This window comes from Fukomys damarensis, unplaced genomic scaffold (genome assembly GCF_012274545.1).
Source record: "Fukomys damarensis isolate Sample0158 unplaced genomic scaffold, DMR_v1.0_HiC HiC_scaffold_27, whole genome shotgun sequence".
Classification (NCBI taxonomy): Eukaryota; Metazoa; Chordata; class Mammalia; order Rodentia; family Bathyergidae; genus Fukomys; species Fukomys damarensis.
The window spans coordinates 7,471,195-7,488,690 of NW_022900939.1; the positions used below are offsets into that span (position 1 = coordinate 7,471,195).

The 17,496-nt window shown below is 55.3% G+C and overlaps 1 protein-coding gene across 6 annotated transcripts in view; it reads right to left on the reverse strand.

The window, feature by feature from the left end:
• Tspan18 (tetraspanin 18) overlaps positions 1–17,496 on the reverse strand; it is a 114,792-nt gene that overhangs the window by 95,682 nt on the left and 1,614 nt on the right. For 2 of the 6 annotated variants that reach the window (XM_019205791.2, XM_010612504.2), the window contains exon 1: positions 5,106–5,251. The exons of the other annotated variants lie outside the window; for them this stretch is intronic. The gene's annotated coding sequence lies outside the window, so the exon portion shown is untranslated. Of the gene's footprint in view, positions 1–5,105; positions 5,252–17,496 lie in introns of those variants that run through there. 6 annotated transcript variants of the gene reach the window in all.

The window sequence follows — 17,496 nt, forward strand, 5'->3', positions numbered from 1 at the left end:
GAGGGGGGGGAGGGGCTGGGGAGGCTGCCCTGAAGAGGCGGCAAGAAAATCTCCCCCTCCCATCTCAGTGGCCTCTCTCTCCCTCTCCAGCCCATCTCCCCGCCTCACCCTAAGTGTGAGGCCACAAGGCCTCCTTTTCTCCCAGCCCTGGTCCCACCCACCTTCCCCGGCCACCGCCCTAGGGACCCAGAGGGCGTCCAGCCGTACAGCCCCTTGGTGACAGGTCCGAGCTCTGCAGTTTGTGGCTCCAGAGCAAAGCCAGGGCTGTTTTGCTCTGTTTTAAATTAGCAACGTAGGGGCAGGAGGGTGGGGAGCACGGAGAGGAGCCCTGCTGCCCAGTCCCACAGTGTCCTAGGCCTGAGGCCGCTCCTGAAGCCACCTGAGCTCAAGTCCTGGAAGGAGGGGGTTCCCCTTCCCCACCCTGTTACTCAGCGCCCCCATCCTGTTCCCACAGTGAGTCCTCCTCTTCGGACTGTGCCCCAGGTTAAGGCTGTGACATCCGAAGCCGCTCCCGAATTGGGACACAGCCTGCAGAGTGACCCACCAGAGGACACAGGACTCCTGCCCAGAGCCCAGGAGCTCCTAGTAGCCGGGAAAGGACAGGAGAAGCACCAAGCCCACAGATCAGCGTCGAGGCTGTGGACCCTCTGGCACCCGTGGCTCAGCTCCCCCTGCAGTGGAGAGAAGGCCCCACTGCTGGGCCTGTTAACCCAGACTTTACAACCCACAGGGCTGCAGAGGATTCCGGGAAAAGTGCACCCCGATTCTTTGTAATTCTCCCTGGCTCCCATCCTTGTAAATACATTCTAATGCAGAAAGGGGCTGCAGGAGGTAAGACCGCAGAGCCATTAGCATTTTGATGGGCTTTCCCAACACATGCAACCAGAGAGCTTTAAAATTCATAGCATGGAGATTAGTCTTTGAAACACACCCCTCCCTTCCCAGCTTGATGGAGGGGCCAAGAACTCTGTACCCCTTTTAGGACTTTATGCTTAAGAAAGTCAGGAACCCAAGTGCTCAGTCAAGAGAGTCCTTGGGAAGCCAGGACAGTGGTACTGGCCTGTAATTCCAGCCCTGAGGAGGCTGAGGCAGGAGGATTGCTGCAAGTTTGTAACCAACAATGGAGCAGCCCCTGCCCGTCCCTAAAAGCAGGGCACGTCTGTTTGTAAGGGACAAGGCCAGACCTCTTCACATCCATGTACTCACTCGGCCACCTCCCCAGTGTGAATCACCGAGTGACCACACACTGCACCCTGGGACACAGGACCAGGAAGATGCTTTGGCTCACAAACCCCTTCATCCAGAAACTTCTGTGAGAGAACGGGAAATCCAGATGTCTGGATCACTATAAAACCTGATGGGCGACTGGGGCAAGTCCTGCCCTGGAGACCCCAGCAGGAGGGCAGGGGTACGAAGACAGGGCAGACCCCTCACACAGGCGAGTACACGAGAAACCCAGCTCTGGGAAATGCACAAGTCATGCTGTGTACAAGAAGAGGTGAAGGGCTCCTCCTACGAAGCAAGCGCTGCCCAAACCTTTCACACCCGGAGCCGTTTCCGGGAATCTGCAGACAGGAGATGGATGGGGTCAGGGAGACTCAAAGAAGCAAGCAGCCCAGATCCCTGGCATGCGCCTTTCACAGCGGGGCTCTGGCTCCTGTGAGAATCTCAGCTGCTCTCACACGAGCCAGAGCCCAGGCTGTGATGCAGGTGCCGGAGCTGCCAGAAATACCGACGAGGCTGGGCCACGGCCCCTGAGCTGGGGGCTGCTGCTCTGAGGCATGATCAGAAGAAATCGTTTGACACCAGTAAAGAAAAAGACCCCAGACACAGAACTGAGGCAACCAGCTGCAGGGCTGTCCAGTGTCACCTAGGAGCTCTGTGCATGCAGCTCCTTCGCCTGAGGCTCCCCCAGTCATGAGGAGAACTATGTACTTCCTATGAACTATGTACCTTCTATGAACAAAACTGCAGCAAACCGAGTTGTGAACACCTGACTTATATCAGCAATTCACAAACCAGGTAGCAACCCCTCTGCCAAGCAGGAGGCCTCGATAAACTGGATGGGGCGGGGTGTCTTATAGGCGGAAAAGGCTGAGGAAGCAGAAACAAGGAATCAAAAGCAGACTGGTTGTTTTAACATTCCTCTCTTGTGCGGGTGAAAGCACGGGGACTCCCTCCTCACACTAAAGGTGGCCTGGTGGAGGGTTTCGCTGACTTCTCACCCCAGATCCACTCTCACGACGACACACCTTAGTCTGGCTATGTGGGAGTTTAGCAGGACTCCACTTTGTTTGGCCTACTGGAGCCTGGCCCGGGAGCACAGACCAAAATCGCATCTTCTCATACACTGTATTTAATAGCACAGGCGCGAATACTCACACACTGCACAGGAGGAAACTGGAAAGAAACACAAGCAGAATGTTATCTGAGAGTCACAGGTGTACATATACCGTTGGCTTTTCGTAATCAGAAAAAGGGACAAGGATTGGTTTTTATGTATGATTTGCTTTTGTTTTTTGGAGTCAGAGTCTCACGATGTGGTTCGGGCTGGCCTTGAACTCCAGACAGGCAGACTCCTGCCTGCTTCCCCAAACTAACAACGGATGCAAATGGCTCGCTCGGCCCATCAGAAGTGCTCACATTAGGGCCCCGCCCACAACGCAGAAGCGGGTCACCGGCCACTCTCTGCAGGTGAGGAGGTGGAAGACTGTTCCAGCCCAGCCAGGCCTGATCCCCGGGCAGTCCGAACCCGCAGCCTGCCTGCTCGCCGCTCTGCCAGACGCCCGCCTGCCTCCCCAGTCGAAGAGGAAGACATAAACACATCTGTCAGGCTGCCGGGGGGTCAGGCGCGGAGAAGACAGCGTTCCCCACCCACTCCCAGAACACAAGAGCAGCCGAACGCCAAGCACGAGCCGTGCCAGCCTGGATCGGAACTCACATGTGTCTGCCATGGCCGGTAGGCGGGCACAGGGCTCCTCCCTCTTCACCCTCCCAGCCCCAGGGACAGCGGGACACATTGGAGTCTGTGGACAAAGGAAAGTTCCCAGGCGCCTCTGCGCTGATGGCATCGCCAGCCTCTAATGAATCTACGTCCTCTCAGAAGAGCCCAGAGATGCCCAGACTAAAAGAGCACAGGACAGCCGCCACCTTCGGCAAGGAAATGGTCCCAGGCGGGACATGGGCTCTGCCTCCAACTGCCTGGGTGGCCTTGGCCAAGTCACCCTAGACAAGTTCCTTTGTCTTTAAGGAAGGGCTCTGACGCTCCAGATGTCTCCCAAGCACTGTGCTCCCCAGGGTGTTTCACACGCAGCAGCAGGCGGGCAGGCCCCAGGGGACGCTCTCCCTGCCCATCCTCAAAGGGGCCCTTCTGCCGCCCTCACTGCCGCCGCCGCCGCATGGAAATTAGGTTTAAAGGAAAGAACACCTCACAGTCTGAGAAACGAAACCGGGGAGAGGGCTGCCACAGGGGTGCTCAGGCAGTGGGAAGAGACTCTTCATTCCAGGAGGGCTCCCCAGAAGCAGATCCGCTCTGCTCGAGGTCTCTACTTATTCGTTTTGTTAAATATATTTCCTACGTCTCCAAACACCTGCAGTCTCGGGCAGGATTATCTGGGTAAATGCCGTGTTCCCGAAGCCTCCAAATATAAATAAAGTACCATTTCCTCACTTTACCATTTTGGATTGGGGGGGTGGGTACTGGGGATCAAACTCGGGACCTTCCGCTTGAGAGGCAGGCGGCAGAACCACTGAGCTAAATCCCCGGCCCTCACTTTAGCATTAAATACCAACTTTGCCTTACCCAGGACTGTGGGGAAGATCAGAAGAGAGCTAAGTGCCAATATTGAAAGACGAGTCTCCGGGTGATTAACTGAGATCAATGGCCCAAAGAAAGAGAAAAGCACCCTCTTGGGGTGGGGTCGACACTAATGAAAGTGAAGCTGCTGACCGACGAGGTTCAAGTGACTGCTCCTTCCAGGGGTCAGCGGCACTTCTGTGTCACCTGGCTGGTGATTTTCAAAAGGGGTTCCCTAGGGTTCCCCCGGGCACATGGGTTGTGGGGGGCTTGTCGGGGAGGAAGAGCAGTCCCCTATACCTGCTTCATTTTGATCACAGTGTAGAAACTTGAAAGCTCCACCCAGGACTTCTTGGGGGTTCACTGGCCACAAGCACAGTTGCACACCGCTGGACAAAATCATCCCAGGACCATCTCGTATAGGTGCTGGGAATGCACTGTTACCTGGGGATGAATTTCTCTGCCTCGGGGCAGGCACAAGGCCCGGTCCCTAGCAAAAGGTGCTAGAACCCCAGGGAGGGCCTGGAGAAGCACACACAGGGTTCCCGGTCCCCTGTGCCACTCCCCCAAAACCTCTGGGTTTCTCTCCATTTTGCAAATGGAGAACCTGGGCATCAGAGAGGTTGGGTAACCTGCCCCAGGCCACACAGCCTGCTGACTGCTGAGGTGGCCTGAAAGGTACCGCCCCAGAGAGACTCCGTGCAGTGCTGAAAGAGGTCTCCAGGATGACACAACCTCCTCTCCTCTCCCAGGATGAGTTAAATGCACACAGCCCAAGAGGGAGAGGGACCTGTCCAAGGTGGCCATGAGTCTGTGGCAGAGCTGGGTTAGAGCTCGACCCCGTTTCAGTCTCACTGTCCCTAAAATGGCAATGACTTCCTAATGGGACCCGTCCGATGCTGCAAGGAGCCAACGGGGTGGTGCGTGCCACGTGGCAAGGCCTCCGTAAGTTCTAGCTCCTTCTGTCCCTGGGCGAGGTGCGGAGAAGGGACACGTGGCAGGAAGAGGATCCTCCCGGCAGGTCTGACACAGGAAGCGAGGTCCCCCTGCCCACTTCATCTCCCGCTCCCTCCAACTGCTCCTCAGCCATCCAGAGGAACAGAGGCAAGGAGACGGTGCAGCCCTGCGTTTCCTCCAAGGTTAAGAGCGAATCGGCACCGCAAACTTTCTGTTTTGTAGCTCAACATGAAACCATACCTTTCGGTACCAGGAAAAGGCCACAGTGTCCGGTAAGGTTAGCACACGACCTTCCTAGTTTAGGGGTAGAACCTACTCGGTGGGGTTTTGGGTGCAGAAGCGGGGACTGTACCTCACATCCTCTGAGATGCTGACTGGAAAGTGAGGATCTCCCTCAGGGGAAGCTGGTAGCTTTGCCTGCGGACAGCAAGCAAAGCAAGGCCCAGAGAGGCTAAGTGACTTGGCCCATGTCACACAGCCGAGCCAGACCTCACAGCCGTGCCAGGAGCGAGGGAGGGAAGCATGAGTGTGAAAACGGCTGCACGTGACAGTGTGCCCACGAGGCAACACGAGCCGTTGAAGAGTAAGGGATATCGGGGGGCTTTTGAGGTTCCACCTGCACTTCCGGAGGGTGTGAGGAAACAAGTGTGGCAGGAGATGAGAGAACAAGTGTGCAAGAGGAGTGTGAGCGAGCCGGAGGATCGCGCTAAGAGAGACGAGGAGGAAGGAAAACACTCGGGACCATTTTCAAATTCCCACCGTCAAATAAATTGAAACAGACTGTTCTGCATGGAAAGGCCATTTCCAAGCACATCCTCACCCCAAAGCCACCCCAAGGGGCCCCTCCACACCTTCTCATGGCAGCAGCGGGGACGTCCACAGTCACGCTTTGGATTCTTGAGCAAAAACGGTGCACACGGCCCAAGGCAAATGCTGCCTCCTCCCTGCACACGGCCCAAGGCAAATGCTGCCTCCTCCCTGGAGCCTACAGTAGATGCTGTCTTTCCCCCCATCCAGAGGAGGCTGCAGCCTTAGTAAGGGACAGTCCCTGGTCACCCCACTGCCCCATCCAAGTGATTCTGGAATAAAAACGCCGCTTAGTAGCGGAGGTACAGAACCAGCTTCTTGCTGAGAACCGCCCTTCCAGGTGGGGCTGCTCCTGGCTGCTGCGGCCAGGGCACAGACACGATCCCCAAGCTAGCTGTCCCCAGGAGCCGGCCGTCCTCAGAAGCTGTGCTCCCTATGCCTAGGTACCTGGCGCGGGCCGCTCACTCAGTGGAAGGCGCTGCCCCGGGCACAGCTGGTCCTGGGTGCACAGGGCTGGACTGAGACGAAGGTGTCATCTGGGGTCTTGAGAACGGCCTTCCCTGTCCCACAAGGCTGCACCCCAGTAACGAAATGTCCCCTCCAAACAGGCAGGCCGAGCGAGGAAGATGGGAGACAGGCTCCCCTTACCCTGCACACAGACCATCCTACGCTGCGCACCTCCTCCTCACGGTCTTCTCCTAACCCCAATCTTCTGAGGTGCGGGCTTCTTTCCCAGCTTTACAAATGGGTAAACTGAGGACTGGAGACTAATTCCCCCAAAGTCACCAACATAGTAAGTTCAGGAAGAGTCAGGCTGGGACCCCCAAACCATCACTAGGAAAGCCCCGCTCCTTCCTGAGTCACCTCAACACTCACGTGCAAAGCGTTCCTCTATGATGGGGGGGCAAGGGAAACACCCTGCAACGGGTCCCCAATTTCAAATCCCAATGAAGACCCTGAAATAAAACAGGAAAGGGACAGGCACAGCCCAAAGGGGCAGCCGCTGCTCACCCCCAGCCTGCTTCAGGATCAGCTTTCAGGATAAAAGGATACAGCAGCACGCAGCCCCTTCCGGGAAACCCCAACTCCTGCCGGGACGTCTGCCTCCGCGGAGTCATCTTGCCGGCTTTGAACTTCAGCACCGAACCAGGGTTTCTTTCACATCCGGTACCCCTGCTTGCCAGGCCGTGCGATTCCGAGTCCCCAACGCTGCGGCAGCTCCCTGGTTCCCTCACCGCCCTGTCGCCCCGTGACCCTGCCGCTCCTCTCTCCCCTGCTCGTCTAGGGACAGCGGGATCAGCTCGGCTATCGTCTGCCGTGCACCGTGAAGCCCTGGCTGCCTTTTGAAGGGTGTGTGCATCGGTGTGGAACTCTGGGTCACAGGGTAGGGGCCCCCCGTCATCTCATTTCCCACCGTGCTAATGATGGGTCCGTTTTGTGCTTTAAACGTGGTGTACGTTAAACAAAACTCCGCAGCCCGGACCACGTCACCGAGCCACTGCTGTCCACGCTCAGACTGTATGCACCATTCATTGTAGCCACAGCCAGACCTTCTTCCTTGTGAGTTTTCATCAGGATGCAGCCCGACACGCGCACTGTTCTATCCAGGTTAACCGAGAACCAGCACCCTGGGTCACACAGCCAGTGACTTGGTGGCCAGGTGCCCCAGGTCCTCACCTCTCTACCCACACCTCTGTGATGTTCCAAATCTATTTCTTCCGCCAGCTTTCCACCCTGCGCCAACCACGCCAGACATCAATAATTGATCTTGGCCCTACTTCCTGCTGAGCGGGGATAAAACAGCCCCAGGCACCCATCAAGGGGCTCAAAGCAGGCCCGACCAATCAATCAGTGCTAGCATTTGCAATGAAAAGCGCGTGTCATCCAGGTACCAGCCCATCACACTGCTCCTGCTGGTCAGCATTGGTTCTGAGCCCTGGCTTTGTTCTCCAGCAGCTTAGCCCTCTTACACCCAGGATGGTCATCACAGAAACAGAGAAAGAACCAAAACCCAAGCCCAGCCCTTTCTCCAGCTTATTAGATTCTATTCTCCATGCCAACCCGGGAAGCCAGCTGTGAAGATAATAATTTGTCTCTGCCCTGGTATATTTGTTTCTGTTTTTGTTTTTTCTCTGGTTCTTACAGACACAAACAGGCCCAGAAAGACCTAGCGCCTTGCCCAAGGTCACTGCGCCAGGGCGGGGCGATGCTAGCACTTGGAACCCCCCCCCCCATTTATAATCCAGGGCTCTCGTCTCCCTACTCCATTGAGTTTCTCACGGCCAATTAGGAACCACTGGAAAAGCCAGAAACCTGCCAGGAGCCTCATTTCATCCCAAGCCAATCACATCTGTTTCTCTTCTTCCCTGCTAAGCTGTAAACAGTGGAGACGGAGACCAGGCCTGCCGCAGGCTGGGACCCGGCACTGAGACGGACTGTGGCCCGCGGCAGACAGGCCACCTTCCACACGATCCAGGGCTCGAAGCAGAGCTCTTCCCTAAAGCAGCGGGATGGGCAATCTGACACCTCTTCCTGGAGGTGATAATACACACACCGGAAGGAGGCCCCCGGGAGGGAGGCTTGCGCTGTGCCCACTTCCTGTCTGTGGGAACACTTGCCAGAAAACTCACCGTGCATTTTGCTGCAAATGAAAACTAAACAATCTCATTTTCTCCCCTCCACCAGGCCAGATAGATGGCTCTTTCTTCTTGTTTCCCCCGTGCTCACACAGGAGATTTTGTTATCGCCATTTGCTTTGGGTTTTTTTGTGTGTGTGATACCGAGGAATCTAACCAAGGGGTGCTCTACCACTGGGCTACACACCCGGGCCCCTTTGCTAATAGTTTTAATTTTGAGACAGGGTCTCACTACATCACCCAGGCAGGACTTGAACTTGAAATGCTCCTGCCTCAGCCTCCTGAACTGCTGAGAACACAGGTGTATGTCACTGCTCCTGGCTAATGCTAGAAATATTTTTTAAAACAAACAAATAAAGAAAAGTTCCCTGAGTTCTGAACATCTGCCTTCTGGAGTCTACTTTTAGCAAAACGTGCCCCAAACTGGGTCCCTGGATTGTGTTACAATGGCATTTCCTCCCTCACCAGCAGCTTAGCGGAGGAAGGCACTGCTGGTCCTCGGCCAGGGAGCACAGGCAGGACCCCAGACAGACGGCTGCAGGCTTGGGGGTCTTCCTGCTGCCCCCAAAACACCCAGGGGCCAAACAGGTATGACAGGCAAAGGTCCCGAGGGCAGACCAAATGTGGAGAATTCCCAAGTCAGGCACAGACTGCCCACAAGAACTCCAACTTCGTTTTTTAATGCTTTCGAATTTTGCAGACAGCTATATAATTCAGGCCGGCCTTGAACTCTCAGCAATCTTCCTACTTCAGCCTCCTGCTGAGATAACAGGCATGTGCCAGAAAGGCAGGCATAAGGTCTCCGACTTCTGAGGCCTGGGCAGCTCACAGGAGGCCGGTTACCTCCTCCGGCCCACTGCACAGCTGTTTACAGCTTCCCACGAAGGAAGAAGCAGCACCACGACTTGGCCGCTCCAGGTCACACCAACCAGAGAGCAGCACGATTGCAGCCGTGATGACCTAACCCTGCACTAACCACTGCACCATCTGGCCCTTTTTCATTAGCCGCTGAACTGGCCGGGAGGGCATAGCCCAATCCTGCTGCTCCTCATCCTGGAGATAATCAGCCTCTGTCTTCAGAGTCCCACTGTTTTCTGACACAATCCTTGGTGATGCCCTAAGACCCAGTCTGCAGCCCCACAAACCCCAGAGAAGCAAAAGCATGAGCCCCCAGCCGCACATCACCAGCTTCTGAGTTGTCTGGGGGGAAAGCTCAAGCTATTTCCACCAAGACATTTGTGGGGTGGGCAACCTGCGGGTGGCTGTTCCCCAAGGCACCTGCAGTATCAAGGCACAGTGCAGTGCCACAGAGCAGGCGCTCCCGGGGGTGGGGGACAGGGAGAGCTGTCCCTCTGCAGGGCCCACCGACATCCTTGTTCAGGACCCCAAGAGCCTTCAGCAACCAGAGACTTTATAGGACAAAAGGGACAGTGAGTCGGGTGTCACAGGACCGTGTGTGTTAAAAGCACCACGGTGTCTTGAAGGAGATGTCCCTCAGGGGACAGCTGGAGCACGGAAGCACTGCAAGCCCTGTGGCTAGGAGCAGCCTTTGTGATGAGCCGGGTGGGAGTCCAGTGGAGTCCAGCCGGTGGGCGTGGCTGAGGGGAGTCCAAGGTCAAGTGCACTGTGCACCTGTGCTGGATGGGACACCACCCCACCACCCCCACGCGCGCACACGCACACAGGGGAGCACACGCACACACCCAACACACCCCAGCCTCGAGTCATGCAACACATGCCCTGGCCTAAGGACCACTGCCTAGGGGCGACAGCCACGTCCACATCCTACAGGCCTGAGAGCAAAAGGCAGCCTTGGGTGATTCACACAAACCCTCCAGCTTCTCCTACCCCTGACCTTGTGGGCTGAGCTCTCAGAGCTCCACAACCTCAGCACCTCAGGCTTCCATTCTGCAGAAGAGAAACAAAAATCCCCCTCCAAGCCCCACATGGTATTGCTTGTCTGTAAGCCTAGCAAGCTGGAAGCTGAGGCAGGAGGATCACTGCAAGTTCAAGGCCAGCCTGGGCTAATGACTTCAAGGCCAGCCCCCCATTACATAGTGAGACCCTGTCTCAAAACAACAACAAGAACAACCACCAAAAAAAGGGGGGAGCCCACTCCAATAAGATCACTGGGTATCAAGGGAGAGGTGATGTACCCAGGCTCCTGTGCCCAGGGGAGACTGAGGTTTCCGGAGAAGGGACAAGAGGGTAGGACAAGGGACAGGAAAGGGAGGGACCCACTGCCCAGCCCCAGGCCAGTCAGTCACTGCCTTTGCCATCCCTGTTTTGCAGATGAGAAAACTGAGGCTTAGAAAGGAGAAATCACTGGCCAGAGGCCTGCAGCTACTAAGAGCAGAGTCAGGGTTTGAACCCAGGACCATGGGACTCAGGAGCTGGGATTTGCTTTGTTTTTGCATGCAGCCCCCACCTAAATGCGGGAGCATTTCACTGAGCCTTCAGACGCTACCTTCTGGTCGGTGTCTAATGTTAATCCCAAGCATTTATGACCAGCAGACATGCCTGAACCACACACACACAACTTTGTTTAACTGTATCATCATCATCATTATTATTTTTCCAAAAAGACTTATCAAGAAGGCCTTTTTTCTTTACACACACACCTCAAACAGGTTTGAATAGACCTTTATGAGTGCTTGGGCTACTTAGAAACAAAAATTGCCTGTTATTTCAATTCAATTACATAGCAACCACTTTTTTGAAAGAATATTTTTATTCGAGCTCATTGTGCAGCAAATCACCAGACTCTTTCTTCAAACAACTTTGAGAAGGAAAAATTATCAAGTGAAGAGGAGGAAATGTTATGCATATCATCCCGGCTATTGAAAATCTGGAGGGTCTTCCTTCCCTCTTAATTTATTTAAACAACAACCCCTCCCCTTACCTCAATCAACTACCATGCCTGGGCTTCCTGAGTGCTTTTCTCCGGAAGTTGGGAGGTTTCTGAATCTAGACTGCGGCCCCCACCCAACCTGTGGTCACACCTGGTTCCCAGGCTTCGCTCCTCTGGCAGCCCCCACCTGAGGCACCCACTTCAGTCTCTCAGCAGGAGGCGATGGACAGATGAACTGCCCGGCCACCTCTCCAGGACTGTTTCAGTGCAAAATGCTCAAGCACTGCCACCATTTGCAAGAATGACCAAGGAGGATCCCTGGGGACTGCGCCCCAGCTTCCTCTGGGGGCAACCGGCTTCTTTCTCACATAAAAACAATTTGTTCCCCAACACTTACTTGGAGGCTGCTGCAGGAGACCCCCATGCCCCCCAAGGCGGAAGTGACGTTACTACAGGGCAGGCACACCAGGTGTATGAAGCCCCCTGAGTCAAAACAGAAGCTAAAACCAATGATCTGCAATGGGTCCAATGCAGGACATGGGTCAGGCTGACCTGGGATTTAAACTCACAGCTCTATTGTGATGTTGCACTCCTAACCCTCCATGCCAACTTGCCTCTTCTGTTCCTTTGCCCCAGACTGAGCCTGCACATCCTAACCCTCCAAACCCTCCTGGGCCCCAGTGGGATGTTTCCTGGAGCTGAGTCACCTGCTCAGCCCACCCCTGTGGAGAGGCCCAGAAAACAGCCCCTGCTGGTATTTCTGGTGCTGAAGGCAAACATCGGATAAACAGCAAGCAAGAACAATTCACCCTGGCTGATACTTTCAATGTAAGTGGAGACAGCCAGCAGAGGCAGCCCCAGAAAGACAACGTGAAAGAGCGTGGATGGTACCTTTCACTTGATCATTTCAAATCGCTCTTTCTAGAAAACATTCTCTCGCCAGTTGGGCCCCATTCATATACACTGGTGATCTCTACATCCACCCTGGACACCCAACACCTCGTGGCTAAGAGCTGCAGGCCGTGCTGCACTGCTGGCCAGGAGTGCCTCCCAAAGCCAGTTATCTCCTGATGCTCACACCCAGGCTGGGAGGTGCACGTCAACAGTCCCCACGCCACCAGTGAGAAAACGGAAGCGTGAGAGGGAGGAATGGTGCACCCCAAACATAGGGGGAGCCCAACCCCAGTACCTGTGGATGTGACTGAGTCAGGGTGAGGTCACGGGCATGGTCCCAGCTCCACATGACTGATGTCATCACCAGGAGGCACAGACACCCAGAGACGCCATGTGAGGACACACACAGAGGCAGGGGGTGGGAGTCTGCAGAAGCTACTTCTGGTGACTGAATCTTGTGGGTGCTGCTAGGAGGTGGGGTCTGGAGGGAACAGGCTGGTCACCAGGCTGTGGCCTTGAAGGGCACATCTCCCTCCCACCCAGTTTCCTCTTTCTCTCTGCTTCTCAGCCACCATGCTGTGAGCAGCTCGCCTTGGCCCAGGTCCCTCTGCCATGTTGTTTCTGCTGTGGAGCTGGCTGAGCGTGGACTAAACCCTCTGAAATTGTGAGCCAAAAGAAAGCTCTCCGTTAAATTGCCAGTGTGGGGTATTTTGTCCCAGCGAGAGGAAAGTGACTGAGACCCAGGCATCACTGCCAATGTGTCTCAGAGATGCCCAGAGCCGGTGTGCCTCCTGGTAGGTGGCCAGCAGAGCAGTGGAGGGCTACTGTCTCCCGTGCCCCCGGGGACAAGTGTCCACTGTGCTGGGGTAGAGATGGGTGACCTCAGATGCTGCTTGGGAAGCCCCTCTCTCTCTTCCTGCCCACTCCGGTGCCCAAGCCACATGGGGTCCTTGGGGAGCATTTGCTTGGGCCCCAGAAAAGCCTCATCCTGCTGGGGGCTAAAATCCCAAGAAGCCCTTGAGCACAGCAAGCACCAGGCCAGCCCTGCTGGAAGGAGCCTAAATGTCAGGCAGCAGGTGGCTGTGGGGCTGCTCCCCCGGGAGCTGTGCACACTTGGCCAGTGAAAGCCTGCTGCAATCTGTCCCCAAAGGAGAGAGCAGCAACGCAGGGGGCGGGGAGGGTGGCAGGGAGCCTCTGTCACCACATCCCCCACGAGCTGCTCCCCCCAAGTCCCTAGTGGTGGTCAGACAGCTCTGACTCCTTCTCTCATTTCAAAGGAAAGCTGCACAGGGGCTGATCAAAAAGTCCAGTGTGTGTAAATTTTTTTTAATTACTACAGTAAAAGACACATTGCCACTGAGCCCCTCAAATATTCCCTCAAGCTTAGGCAGAGAACACATCGGCTGTCATTCATAAAACACGAGGCTGCGTCCTCATCCACCCTATGCACCGGATCTGGCACTGTGCAACTTCTGGCTCTCGCCCAAAGTCAAAATGACCATGAAAGGGAAACGTTTCCAATGGATTCAGGACATCAATGCAGCCAGGACAACACAACTAAGACAAGCAGGAAAGGGGACTCCAGAACTGCAGAAAGTAGCAAGCAGGATGGGATCAGTGTGTTCAGAGGGATGGGGCGGATTCTGAGGGGACTGACGGTCAAGACTCTTATCCTGTAACACTGATTTTTAAATTTAAATATTAACCATAGTTTTTTATTATCACAATTCAAGGCCGCTGAGGATGGGGTCAGGCACCTCCCCATCCTTCCGAGAACCCGACTCTGAGACCCTGAGCTGTGTCTGCGTTGGGCCTCTCCTGGGCTCTGCTGCCAAGGGCCAGTGTATCGGCCTCTCCGATGAGCCAGGCGCTGGATTAGCTCAGTTTCCCTGCACTCCCGCCATTCTGCAACTGAGAGCAGGGAGGCGGACAGATGCTCCGAGATGTGGGAAGGCTAAGAAGAGTCAGGCTTCCCACCGGGGTCCAGCCATCTTCCTGCCCCCAAAAGGAAAGGGCTAGAAAGCCTTCATGGAGCCCCCTCTCCTTCCCTGCCCAAGCTCACAGGCCACATGGGTCTAGCAAGGCTGCACAGATGGGACAGAACCATAGGGAACCCCATGTGTGCTCTGAGGGGCACCCCAGGACTCACGTACAGCAATCCCCCAGAAGTATGTGGGGCCCACGTCCTATGGCTCTTACCAGGACATCTGGAGCCGTTGCTTCTCTCCTGTCCGCCCTGCCCTTCTCCCTCACCTTCCAGAGTTCCTGCAGCCTCCCCTCCCCATTCCTCAGCACCCCACAGGCACAGATTCTCCCACCGTTAGATGGAGGAGGAGCCAGGAGCAGCAGTAGCTTCCAGAAGGTTTAGAAGACATTCTGGGGTCCTCAGAACCAGACGTCTTCCTACGCCAGTGGCGACCATGGCGGCTTGGGCTGAAGGTGCCGGGCCTGACTCTGGGCCCTTCTGTGACCTCACCTGCCAGCCCTGAGGCCCCACCTACCTGCACTATTACAAGCTCAACACGATCTGCCTCGAAACCACTTCCACACCTGTGGTCTATAATCTATAATGGACACACACATCAGGAATTATTAGAAAGGAAGCCTCCGAGCTTTAAGGGCAAGACACTGCAGGTCTGTACCGGAAGCCTGGAATGCCTCGTCCCATTGCCAAGCAAGGAGTGGTGCTTTTCAAACCTTCACATCCATCCTTCTATGCTCGGTCTCCCTTGTGGCCTGTTGAGGACCATGGAACAGTTCTGACCAATGCTCTCCCACTGAAGGAACACTTGTCACCTTCTGGGCTGGCTTTCCCTCTCCCTTGTCCCCACCTGCAGTAAATTTAACATCACAGGCCCGGAAGGGGCAGCCACAAAGAGGGAGAAATCATCATCAGCCTGGGTCTGAGTGGTGCAGGAGCCAAGCTAGACAAGCACTGTGAGCAGGACGCCAACCTGCTGTCCAGCCGCTGAGGTCCTGGGGCCACCTGCTGCGACCGCTGATGTTACTCAGCTCAACAGTGTCACTAACGCTACGACTTGGATTTCCACAGGCAAGGAACCCAAGGCCACACAGCAACAGGTGGCAGAAACAAGATTCAAATCCAGATTCAGGGTAGCAACGCACCCCCTTAAAGCCTTTTCCCCTCCCTGTCCCCACGCAGGGTGCAAAGAGGTGTCATGGGTACCCTGAGTCGCGTGAATGATCACAAGTGTGCGGAAGGGGGCCTGGCCACATCTCAGGATCTTTCCTGAGGATCTGGAGCTCCCAGGGGCTAGGAGAGAAGAGGAAGAATCAGGTAGTGGTTCGGCAAGCAGGACAGCAAGCAGGACAGCAAGCAGTCCCTGTTGACTCAATTTTTCTGAGCTCCACTATAATCTACAAAATGGAGCAGCAGCTACTTCACCCTTGTGTGTGGAACTGAGGATATCCCACATGCCAACCTGTCTGTCCCCATGCGGGGAATCAGGGATTGCTCAGGGTGACAGCTTTTTTGGAAGGAGAGGAGCCTGGCAGGTCCCTTCCGAAACAGCAGGAGGAGGCTCCTGCAGCCCGGATCGCTGACAAAGCCCAAAGTCTGAGACCAAGGGAAGCAGGGCCAGCCAGAGGTGAAGCAATGGAACCTGCACCCGATCGTTTATTTGAAAGTTGAAAGTGTCTTCGAGGAAGCCAGCCCAGTTTGGGTGGGTCTGGGAGTTGTCAATCAGCTTAAACTTATTATCTGCACATATGGTCCTCGGACTCTAGCTAAGGGTGGAAACAAAGCGTGGAGGGGAAGGATGCTCAAATACTGGCTGATGAAATATCATCCCTCAAGTGCCAGAAACCAGGATATTTTCGGTGACGTCAGCCTGGGCTTCCTGCCACCGGGATGGGGCTGCAGAAGACCAGTCACAAGGCTCAGGGAGGGACCCTCAGGGGAGGCAGGGAAAGGAAAAGGACCCAGAAGGCAGCCTATTCACCTTGGGCTTCCACCCCCAAGGCAGATCTTCAGACACCCACACACAACAGTTTGCCCCAGGACATCAGCAAGAACTGAAGTCCAGTGCTGCGCCCTTTGTTCTACAAGTTCTAGCTCATTTTCATTCCATTTTACAGGTGGGAAATTGAGGCACTGAGGTTCAGTGGTCTAAGGTCACACAACTGATGAGTATGACAGCCAACAGTCAAACTGAGGAATTCTAGCCACTGTGCAGTGATTCTTCTAAAGAAATCAGTAGACTGAGGCTCAGAGAGGGATGGGGACTCAGCCAAGGTCTCCAGCTGTATCTGCAAGAGGTCCAGCGCCAGAACCCAGGTCTCAAAATTCCTCGTTCTAGGACCTTTCCACGTGTCTTGCTGCCTATCCTTATGCACATCCATGCCCAGGGCTGGTAAACATGTTTCTGCTCATCCCCAAGCTGCTTAATGCGCTAATTAGCACAGTGATCTTGGGTGCAGAGCAGGAGCACAGGCCAGATCAGAAGATAATAAGGCCCAGATGAAAGCCCATTTCGCCAGCTGCAAACCCAGGGGCGCCTTGTCTCACTGTGCCTCTGTTCCAAGAGTCTCGTTAGGGGCCCCTACTCCATCAGATGGAGCACTGATGCGGGTCCAAGGTGCCAGCCCAGGCGGCAGGAGGAGCCCAAGCTGGCACATTAGCTCAGTGGCATCAGGTTGCAGAAATGCCTGCTTGGCTAGCGTCATCTGCTCTGTGGGACCAAAGTGCTGGTTTCCAAGCCCCCCTTCCCTCGCTGCATCCCAGCTGAGCAAGAACAAATGTTCCTGATTTCCCATCTCGGTGCTGATGAAGTCGGGCCAGAACAGCCACCCACTGGAGAGGGAGGGGTCCCTGCAATGTGCAGCCCAGCCTGACACTTGCTCTTCCTGGGAAGGATGAGGGCTGGTGAGGCATCTGGAGAGAGGGGCGTGCAGACACCCTAGCAGGAACTGGTCACCCACATGGCCCGCTCTGCCCAGAACTGCTGAGTGTTTTGTCCACGCAAGCCAAAAGACTATAGGAACTGGGTTTGAATCCACTCCGCTCCCAGGCAGGGAGTTTTGCTGTAACTTTGCCAAGAAAAGGCTAGACAGTCAGGACAGGCAACCTCCGCTGGACCAAAGGCAGGACCAAGGCGGGCTGCCCAGCACTCCCAAAGCTGAGACTCTCCTGACTTCAAGCTGCAAGGCCCATCTGAGAGATGGGCAGGGTCAATGGAGAAGTGACTCCCACAGGCCCCCAGGGTGGCCCAAAAAGCTGGACGTCAAATGTGCTGGTCTCCCAGCTACCCAACAAATCCCCACAATCCCTTGCCTCTGTGCCACCTCCCAACCTGTCCCTGTCCCTAGTGTAGCCTCCAACCCACCCACAGGCCACTAAATCGACCTTCAGGAACTCAGCTACTTCCAGATTGATACTGGATTTTTTCAGCAGCAAGGGTTCGCCCTGAAATCAACCCAAGATGCCTTACACCCAAGTCTGGATTGACTTCTGCTTCTAGCATGTGGCCAGGAGCTTTTGTTAATTTACTGCCATTTTTGGTTTTGGCGGGGGGGGGGGGGGGGGGGAGAAGAGA